This window comes from Coregonus clupeaformis, chromosome 17, assembly GCF_020615455.1.
Source record: "Coregonus clupeaformis isolate EN_2021a chromosome 17, ASM2061545v1, whole genome shotgun sequence".
Taxonomy (NCBI): Eukaryota; Metazoa; Chordata; class Actinopteri; order Salmoniformes; family Salmonidae; genus Coregonus; species Coregonus clupeaformis.
In genome coordinates this window covers 3,349,036-3,359,549 of record NC_059208.1, presented here as the reverse complement: position 1 = coordinate 3,359,549, position 10,514 = coordinate 3,349,036, and the positions used below count along the sequence as shown (strand labels likewise).

The 10,514-nt window shown below is 40.9% G+C and overlaps 1 non-coding gene across 1 annotated transcript; it reads left to right on the top strand.

Annotated features, from left to right (window-relative positions):
* Positions 1-9,585: 9,585 nt before the first annotated feature.
* On the top strand, positions 9,586-9,662 carry trnaa-cgc. Its single transcript has one exon. It is a non-coding gene; the product is annotated as a tRNA-Ala (tRNA).
* The last annotated feature ends 852 nt before the right edge of the window (positions 9,663-10,514 follow it).

Sequence of the window (10,514 nt, the reverse complement as noted above, 5' to 3'; positions counted from 1 at the left end):
GTGTGAGTAATTCCTTCCGTTTTTGCGAAAATACAAGTCTGTCTTATGAACATACTTTTTTTTAAATCTGTGCATTCGGTGCAAAGTAAAGATACATTAATTTGGCTTAATAAATTACAGTCGATCTCAAATAGTCAATTAAAATAGTGTGGTGCAGTGTGGTGCCAGAACAACAACCTCTCCCTCAACATGGGCAAAACAAAGGAGCTTATCGTGGAATACAGGAAACGGAGGGCTGGACACGCCCCCATTCACATCGACGGGTCTGTAGTGGAGCGGGTCGAGGGCTTCAAGTTAATCTGTGTCCACATCACTAAGGACTTATCATAGTCCAAACACACCAACACAGTCGTGAAGAGGGCATGACAACGCCTCTTCCCCCTCAGGAGGCTGAAAGGTTTGGGCATGGGCCCTCAGATCCTCAAAAACTTATACAGCTGCACCATTGAGAGCATCTTCACTGGCTACATCACCGCTTGGTATGGCAACTGCTCGGCATCCGACCGCAAGGCGCTACAGAGGGTAGTGCGCATGGCCCAGTACATCACTGGGGCCAAACTCCCTGCCATCCAGGACCTCTATACCACGCAGTGTCAGAGGAAGGCCCTAGAAATTATCAAAGACTACAGCCACCCAAGCCATTGACTGTTAGCTCTGCTACCACATGGCAAGCGGTACCGGAGCGCCAAGTCTGGGACCAAAAGGCTCCTGAACAGCTTCTACCCCTAAGCCACAAGACTGCTGAACAGTTAATCAAATGGCTACCTGGACTATTTACATTGACCCCCTTTACTGTATATATACATATTTTTTGTATATCTTAATTTTTTGCACTGACTCTCTTGCACTGGCTCTATGCACACTCACTATATTCTACCCACACACTCCAACACACACACACACACACACACCAGAGAAGGCTGTGCCAATCAGACCCTTACTAAAAAGGGATTGCAGTCAGAGTGTAGTATAACTGCAGTATACTGCAAATATTGCGTCCAAAATAACCCTTTATTTATTTATTTTTTACTACAGTAATTTTGCATTAACTGCAGATACAGTGCAGTACACTGCAGTTATTCTGCAATTACTGCATCCAAAATACCACAGTCGACTGCAGTTACTGCACTTTTACAGCAGTTTCAAAACTGCAATCTTTTTTTTGTAAGGGGAGGGTGAATGGGCAAGACAAAATATTTAAGTGCCTTTGAACAGGGTATGGTAGTGTCAAGAACTGCTGCTGGGTTTTTCACACTCAACAGTTTCTTGTGTGTATCAAGAACGGTCAACCACCCAAAGGACATCCAGAGAACTTGACACAACTGTGGGAAGCGTTGGAGTCAACATGGGCCAGCATCCCTGTGGAACTTTTTCGACACCTTGTAGAGTCCATGTCCCAACGAATTCAGGCTGTTCTGAGGGAAATACTGAGTGCAACTCAATATTAGGAAGGTGCTCTTAATGTTTTGTAAACTAAGATCCTGAATGCCTGCTTGCCAAATCACTTTTACCCCTATGTACATGCTGAATTACCTTAACTACCTCCTATCCCTGCACATTGACTAGGTACTGGTACTCCTTGTATATAGCCTAGTTATTGTTATTTTATTGTGTTACTATTTCCTTTTTTATTTAGCAAATATTTTCCTTACTTTTTAACTCCGCATTTTTGGGAATGGGCTCGTAGGTAAGCATTTCACGGTAAAGTCTACACCTGTTGTATTCGGCGCATGTGACCAATACAATTTTATTTGAAAATGTAATGTCATAAATCAGACCAAGGACTGGCAACGGTAACAAGCAGCAGCTGCCACATGAGGGCACTCTGCTCAAATACATTACTTATCTTGTCCACAGTACGTTCATTTCAAATCACATGAGAAAAATATAAAAAGACGCCGTTGATAAAGTTGTATTAAAACTTTAAAAAGAATGTGCAATTAATTGAATTGAGTAATAAGACATACGATGCAAGGCAACAAGGCATTCTGCACGATTGGCATACTTCTAAGAACGAGGAGAGGAAATTTAATTGTTTACATTATGTAACCATGGTAGCCCTGTTGCGTAGCCTGCTGACAGCTCCTGTATCACTGAAAGTCAGTCAAATTGAGTTAATTTATATGGCCATTATTTTGTGGTAAGATAGATGGTTAAAACCAAATGCGAAATTAGTTTGGCCATCATACTTCGAATCTTGCCAGCCAGGAGACAGCTTGAACGTTACATTATAACATCACTCAGCAAGTGGTGTAGCCAGTGGCGACCTTTATACACATTATATATATATACACATTATATATATATATATATATATATATATATATATATATATATATATATATAATGTGTGTGCCTGTTTTGCATGTTATTTTGGCATTAATACGTGTCACATATCAGTTTGCAAACAATGTAAAAAATAAATAAATAATTGAGTTAATAAAGTCGAATACAAAAAAGACCTGTGTTCGAATACATTTACATTTACATTTTAGTCATTTAGCAGACGCTCTTATCCAGAGTGACTTACAGTTTAGTGAGTGCATACATTTTTCATACTGCACTAACCCTACTATTTGTGACGTGAATTGAGTATATAGTATACTTATTGGTCATAGTATGGATATAGTTAGTATACCAAAAGTTCCCGGATGTCGTACTAAATTCGCCAAAATACAAAGTATACATGCAGAGGACACTATTTCCTTATTTTAGGGCCCATAATGCAATTCTTCAGAAAATGGGCGTGGCTTCACAACGTTTGCAGAAGAAAATGTGGAAAATATGCAGACGAAGTCCGACGAGAGCGGATACAGATTCATTGCTTTAACTAATTATGACAAATGTTAAGAAATTTGATAAAGTAATTACTTTTCAAATAAGTTACGTTACAAGTTATGTTGGCTGACAATTTGTTAGCTACGCTATCCTTACGAACCGCATAGCATTACAGCAGTATGTTAGCTAGTTACCTAACGTAAATTGGCTACTAATACATCGAACTTACCAGGCAGTATATTAACTATCTGCTATCTAACTAACTACCCAACGTTTAATGACTTGATTATTCACATCATTCTTAGCTAAGTGGTGTAGTCATCGTGCGTTTCAATTGACATTGTTATTTCTGGCTATCTACTCCAATTTCAGAGCAGTCTCGCGCAGAATATCTGATGAATTTACGAACGCTCAACATGGCTGTGTCAGCTAAATTAAATTGTTGCCAGCAGCACAGTTATAGTAACCAACGCTCTGGATAACATGAAAACAGCCTAACCAGCTCTCATTTGTGTCTGGAAGTAGCTAGCCAAAGTTAGCTTGGGTGCTTGACTGCCGTTGAACGCTCGGATCAACCATACTCCTCGGCCAGAGCGTCCATGTGCGCTCTGAATTTACGAATGGACAATCTGGCAACGCTCTGGATTTACGAGCGCCCAGGGCGCACTCTGGAACTCCAGATTGAATTTACGAACACACCCGAAATCGTAAAATGTTTAGCTAGTAATTTGTTATGCTAACAAGCTAGCAATAGGTTGCATAGCAACAGCGTCAACTTCCGGTAGACAGTAGAAGCTCTAGCATGCACAACTGAAACGATACCGTTCGTTTACAGTATACTAAAATGAACTAGTAGTATATACTCATTAAGTATGTAGTATACAGTATATTAGTATGGGTACTCGAACACAGCTATGGTCTCTTTTTTGCTTTCTTGCATAAGGCAGCTCCAAAATGCAGGTGTTTCAGCCTAGCTCAGTGCTTTCTGTGGTGGTGGGGCAGCCAGCAGAAAATACTGAGCGTAGGGGTTGGTAATGTTCTCTAGTTGTGCCGTGATTGGCTCAGTGTTCTGTCACCCATAGGGACACTATGTCACTGCAAAATCTACGGGGAGAGCTAGAAAATTCAAGCCCCTTCGGTGCTGCCATATAGTTACATTAGAAGTGCCCATCCAAGAAGGCCACAGATAAAGAAGGCTCAAGGCCACAGATAAAATGACGTCAAATCACATTATATCTACCGTAGCTTTTGATTGGACTGATCATGTCAACATCATACTTTTAAAATCTTAGCTAGCAGTCATCATCATGAATCAAGTCGACAATCTGCTGGCAAATCCTTTTCAATCCTTGTCATATGAAGAGAAATTATAGATAAAATGTATCAGTGCTCATCAGCCATTGGACATAAACATTACACAACAAGTTGGAAATCGCAAATTCAACAACGAGTGGTTTGGAAGGAATCAGTGGCTAATTGCAAGCATTGCAAAGCAATCACTAGCCTGCTATTCAGTGTAGTGTGTGTGTGGTCCAAGTCTGGGTTTAAGGGTCTCTTTTCCAAGGTTAAAATGGTAAAAATTCAACATTGGCCATGCTGTCAATCCAGCAAGACTTCTGCTGCGTTTGAAACAACTGGAAACTCAGAACTGGGAAATCTCAGACTTCAGTGAGTTCAAGACAACTGGGAACTCTGAAAAAAACTAGCTGGGAAAATACATTTTGAACGGTCATCCAACTCGGAATTCCAAGTCGGGAACTCTGGCCTCTTTCTAGAGCTCCGACCTGAAGATAACTGATGTCATGATTCGTCCTTTTTATTTTTCCAGAGTTCCCAGTTGTCTTGAAAGCACCATAAATCCAGAGAATGCCAGACTTTGATGACAAAGTTTGATGACAAAAGGACTGCCGCGCCACCTTCCTGTTTAAGTGAGCACAGCACAACAAGGTGAGTTCAAAAATGTATTGTATGTTGCTGCATAAATGTTGTAATATGCGAAGGAGATATGTATACTGTAGCTAAGAAAGTAATACTAAGTGTATGCTGTGTAGTAAACTATTAGTAGCCCATGTGCCTCACCCTAATAATTTGCTCCCTTTTCCCCTAATAATTTAGCCTACTGATCTGACTTGGTGGTGCACGTTTAGCCTATAGCCTGTTTTAGAGAAATGTCATCATTGAATATTGTAAGAGCTTTCATTGTCTGCTTATATGCCCCCTTTATTTTTCCTACGGTTCTGACTTGTTGTACAGGGAGAATACTGTAAGAATGGCCCATGATCTGAATTCTGTCGCTGTACATTTCAAAAGTGCTGAACAAATAGTTATATTGACTACGTCCGTCCTCGCTCACTCATTAATCTCTTAATCGAAATAACAGATTGCCTCTTATCCGCTCGTCGTCCCCTTATGCCATAGTTTGCACATCTCAATTGTCAGTAGAAACCACATTTGTTTAAGCAAGTCAGCCATATGAGCTATGTTTTTTTTTTTAGGCAGTAAATGAGGCTGAAGGAACTGTTTCGCTGCCAGACAAGGCTCTGCTGATAGCCAGGTGTAGCAGTGGTAATTGTTGGGACTGCTGTTGGGACAGCTTTATGTAGGCCGTAAGAGTCTGGTTAGGTACAATGTAGCATTTAAGTGATAATGCCATAGAAGCCGGTGTTTGGAGGATATATTTGCACGGGTGTTGTTAGGCCAGAGACGAAATCGAGGGCCTGCAAACTGTGCCAGTAGATCCTCCAAACACCAGCTTCGTGGGCATTATCACTTTTATACAATGGGTTACCAACATATTCAAATAATGATTGACATATTTTCATTAAAAATGTTATTTTGATGAACTTATTTATACTATTTAATCCTTCCACAAGATATAGTCCCGACACAAATCTAGGTTTGCTACCGAAGCCGGCTGGTCGTTCATTCTATCGGTTCGGTTGCCAGAGACGCGACCCAGTCGTTCAGTCTTTTTGTTCTGTATCTATGGACACGACCCAGTCGTTTGTTCTAAATGTTCCATTGCCATACTGGCTGGCAACGTTCTTATCCCTTGCTTGCTAGCTAGCCAACTACGGCTAATTTACAGTCACATCAAACAGTGCAGCCAGAATAACAACAGTAGCTGCATTTTCATTTGTTTAAGCTGTTTTCTAGTGACATTTATTTGGACACATCCATAACAATGAGCTAATAATGCGCGATTTCGCCTGGCATAGAAAATGTGCTCTCTCGTCAGGACACTGTTGTTCAGATGAGCTAGCCAACAACACAGCTAACACAATCACTTCAAACTGAAGCTGGAAAGACTGCAAACTAACTGCACTTTGTTTCGTTTGACCTTTTTTCAATTGACATTTCTTTGTGTATATCAATAAAAATGATGCCATCTGATTTATGATTTCGACTGGCTGAGAAACGCTGCCTGCCTTTCTGTCTCGTCCCGACTTCCGACACGTTCATTACTATGGGACAGCAGGAGATCAAATTTGAATATTGAAACAATGTTGGAGAGACAGACAGCAAGGTTTATACCAATCTCCACTGTTGAAAACTAAATGTTCGTCTAAAATAAATGTGAGATAATGTCTACATGCTTTTTATAGTGGAGATCAAGTTTATAAAGTGCCTGGCCGGGGTGATTAGACAGTGGATTGCGCAGTCAGATGGAACAGAGTAAATTGGCATTTTAACGTCATAGATTTTAGCCAGTGGTAACTTGTGGAATAGACAACTGGCTGGAATGTGGTTTTAACCAATCAATTTTCAGGATTAGACCCACCCCTTGTATAATACTGTAACATTCACCAACAACATTTGTAGCCATAATTGTAACTGTATGGAAATGACAGATGCATTTTGGGCTCTATTCAATCTGTGTCACTGAACCGTTACAAATTGCGGACTAGAAATGTAAAAATAATTTTGGATTGAGCCGACATATGCAGCGTTTAACTTGAACGCAGTCTCCGGTAATGCGGGAACATTGTCTTTAAAATTAAATCACGCTGTAATGCTGAACTTCTGCCAAAACGTATTGAATAGAGCCCCAAATCTAACTGCTATCTATGTTTCGCAAGTTAAGTTCATACAAGTCAGATATAATGGTGGAAGACATATTCATGATAGTGCAGATTCTTGGTCTATCTTTGAACAGCAAAGGGCTGAAAAACCTTTGTTTGGAATGAATTCAGGAAAAACCTGTGAAATGCCTCACTTTATCAAACAATGAGCTAAAAACACTTCTAGAAGAAATAGAAGACTTCAGCAATGTGGAATTCTTATCTCTTCAAGGAAAGAAATTAACTTCAATGCCTTCAGCTGTCCACTCCCTGCACATCCTCAAAGCCCTTGACATTAATAATAATCAAATTGTAAGGCTTCCTGATTAAATCTGTCAGTTGGAGAATATCACACACCTCAATTCAAGCAACAACAAACTGGAACACCTGCCATCTGCTTTTGGAGATCTCGCCACCTTGGAAATTCTCAATCTAAATGGCAACCGACTTACAGTGCATTCTGAAAGTATTTTGACCCCTTCACTTTTTACACATTGTGTTACGTTAGTGTTACTCTAAAATTGATTAATTTAAATGTTCCCCTCATCAATCTACACACACTACCCCATAATGACAAATAGAAAACACATTTTTAGAAATTTTTGCAATTGTATTAAAAATAAAAAACAGACTTACCTTATTTACATAAATATGCAGAGCCTTTGCTATGAGACTTGGAATTGAGCTCAGGTGCATCCTGTTTCCACTGATCATCCTTGAGATGTTTCTACAACTTGATTGGAATCCACCTGTGGTAAATTCAATTGATTGGACATGATTTGGAAAGGCACACACCTGTCTACAGTGCATTCGGAAAGTATTCAGGCCCCTTCACATTCTCCACATTTTGTTACATTACAGACTTTTTGTAAAATGGATTAAATTAATGTTTTTCCTTATCAATCTACACACAATACCCCATAATGACAAAGCGAAAACAGGTTTTTAGATTGGACATGATTTGGAAAGGCACACACCTGTCTATATAAGGTCCCACAGTTGACAGTGCATGTCAGAGCAAAAACCAAGCCATTAGGTCAAAGGAATTGTCCGTAGAGCTCCGAGACTGTCGAGGCACAGATCTGGGGAAGGGTACGAAAACATTTCTGCAGCATTGAAGGTCCCCAAGAACACAGTGGCCTCCATCATTCTTAAATGGAAGAAGTTTGGAACCACCAAGACCCTTTCCTAGACCTGGCCACCCGGCCAAACTGAGCAATCGGGGGAGAAGGGCCTTGGTCAGGGAGGTGACCAGAGAACCTGATGATCACTCTGACAGAGCTCCAGAGTTCCTCTGTGGAGATGGGAGAACCTTCCAGAAGGACAACCATCTCTACGGCACTCCACCAATCAGGCCTTTATGTTAGAGTGGCCAGACAAAGCCACTCCTCAGTAAAAGGCACATGACAGCCCGCTTGGAGTTTGCTAAAAGGCACCTAAAGGACTCTCAGGCCATGAGACTGAGAGACTAATCAGGATTGAGAGAAAGATGAACGGAGCAAAGTAAAGAGAGATCCTTGATGAAAACCTGCTCCAGAGTGCTCAGGACCTCAGACTGGGGCGAAGGTTCACCTTCCAACAGGACAACGACCCTAAGCACACAGCCAAGACAATGCAGGAATGGCTTTGGGACAAGTCTCTGAATGTCCTTGAGTGGCCCAGCACTTGAACCCGGTCGAACATCTCTGGAGAGACCTGAAAATAGAGACCCTCCCCATCCAACCTGACAGCGCTTGAGAGGATCTGCAGAGAAGAATGGGAGAAAGTCCCCAAATACAGGTGTGCCAAGCTTGCAGCGTCATACCCAAGAAGACTCGAGGCTGTAATCGCCTTCAACAAAGTACTCAGTAAAGGGTTTGAATACTTATGTAAATGTGATATTTCAGTTTTTTATTTTTTATAAATTTGCTAACATTTCTAAAAACCTGTTTTTGCTTCGTCATTATGGGGCATTGTGTATAAATTGATGAGGAAAAACTGAATGCTCAAGGGTTCATTTCCCCCTCAACATAATAAATTGCTCATTGTTGACCTCAGTGGATCTTAGTATTAACTACCTCCTCAACTTCCCAATGGGTCTGTGCTCTGGACTTTCTCTATGTCCGCTTGACATCAGTAAAAACATATTATCTAAGTTACCCCCCAACACTTCCAGAATAAATAATTGTGAAATTGTTAGATATTACTTGTTAGATATTACTGCACTGTCGGAGCTAGAAGCACAAGCATTTCGCTACACCCACTATAACATCTGCTAAACACGTGTATGTGACAAATAAAATTTGATTTGATTTGACATTGGTGAAATCCACACCTTGCAGCACCTGAATCGCAGCAAAAACCGATTCACTGGTTCATTCCCCAAGCATCTCTACCAACTTCAAAGTCTAATCCATTTGGATCTGAGCTACAATTCAATTCAGACCATTCCATAAGGAATTTCCGGCCTGAAAAGAGTACAAGTGCTCCTACTTCAGGGGAATTGGCTTACTGTGTTCCCCCTTGAGTTGCGCCATGTTAAATGCTTGACCTGTCTGATAATCAGATAGACGAGTTCCATCAGAAATACAATGACTCCAATAATCGGTTCTTCCTATTTCCTGTGAACGTATGTGATCTGAGATCACTTGAAAAGTTGAAAATCTGCCACAGGAGAGGCATCAAGGTCAGCTCCCGAGTGGCGCAGTGGTCTAAGGTACTGCATCGCAGTGCTAGCTGTGCCACTAGAGATCCTGGTTTGAATCCAGGCTCTGTTGTAGCTCAGTTGGTAGAGCATGGCGTACGCAACGCCAGGGTTGTGGGTTCAATTCCCACGGGGGGCCAGTATGAAAAAAAAAAAAAATATGTATGCACTCACTAACTGTAAATCGCTCTGGATTAGAGCGCCTGCTAAATGACTAAAATGTGAGCATAAATGAAGAGAACGTTTTTGCACCAACCATTAGAGCTAAAATACAATTCATTAACATTTTGGACAGACATCAAATGTTTCTCATCATCTGTGTGTCTTCTTGTCAGCTAACCATACTGCCAAAGACCTTGTCGAAACTAAGACGTTTAAGGGAACTGGACTTCTCAGACAATGTAGTGCAGCAGATTCCTGAGAGCATCGGAGAGCTGGAGCACCTTACTAAGCTGATAGCCAATAACAACTCAATTTCCTACCTCCTCAAATATATATCATCCATGCAAAGCTTACATCATCTTGAGTTGAAAGGTAGGGATCATGCATAATGTAGTTAGAAACCATCAGAGCATGTTCTATGTAGCCAGAAATACTATATTTGAGAGAATATGTGAACTATCAAAATAGGTATTATAGTAATTTAGTAGCCTATTTAGTGTACATTCTAAGGACCTGTCATCATGCATGTATCCACACTGATTTGAAACCAACTCCACAATGCTACTTCCTGTAGGGAACCTTCTCCATTCTTTATCTCCTGATCTGGGCCAGCTCCAGTCTCTGAGGCAGGTGTAGCTGGAGGGGAATCCTCTCACCAGACCTCCTAAGCAGATCTGTGACAGACACCAAATATTCCCAATTGGACAGTACCTCAGCTCTGAAGTCTCCTGGAACAGTGGGGATGATACACAAGCATTCCACAATACATTTCCTATTCAAATGATATTGTTGTGTACTGTATGCTTGGCAAGTGAGGTAATGTTGCAACT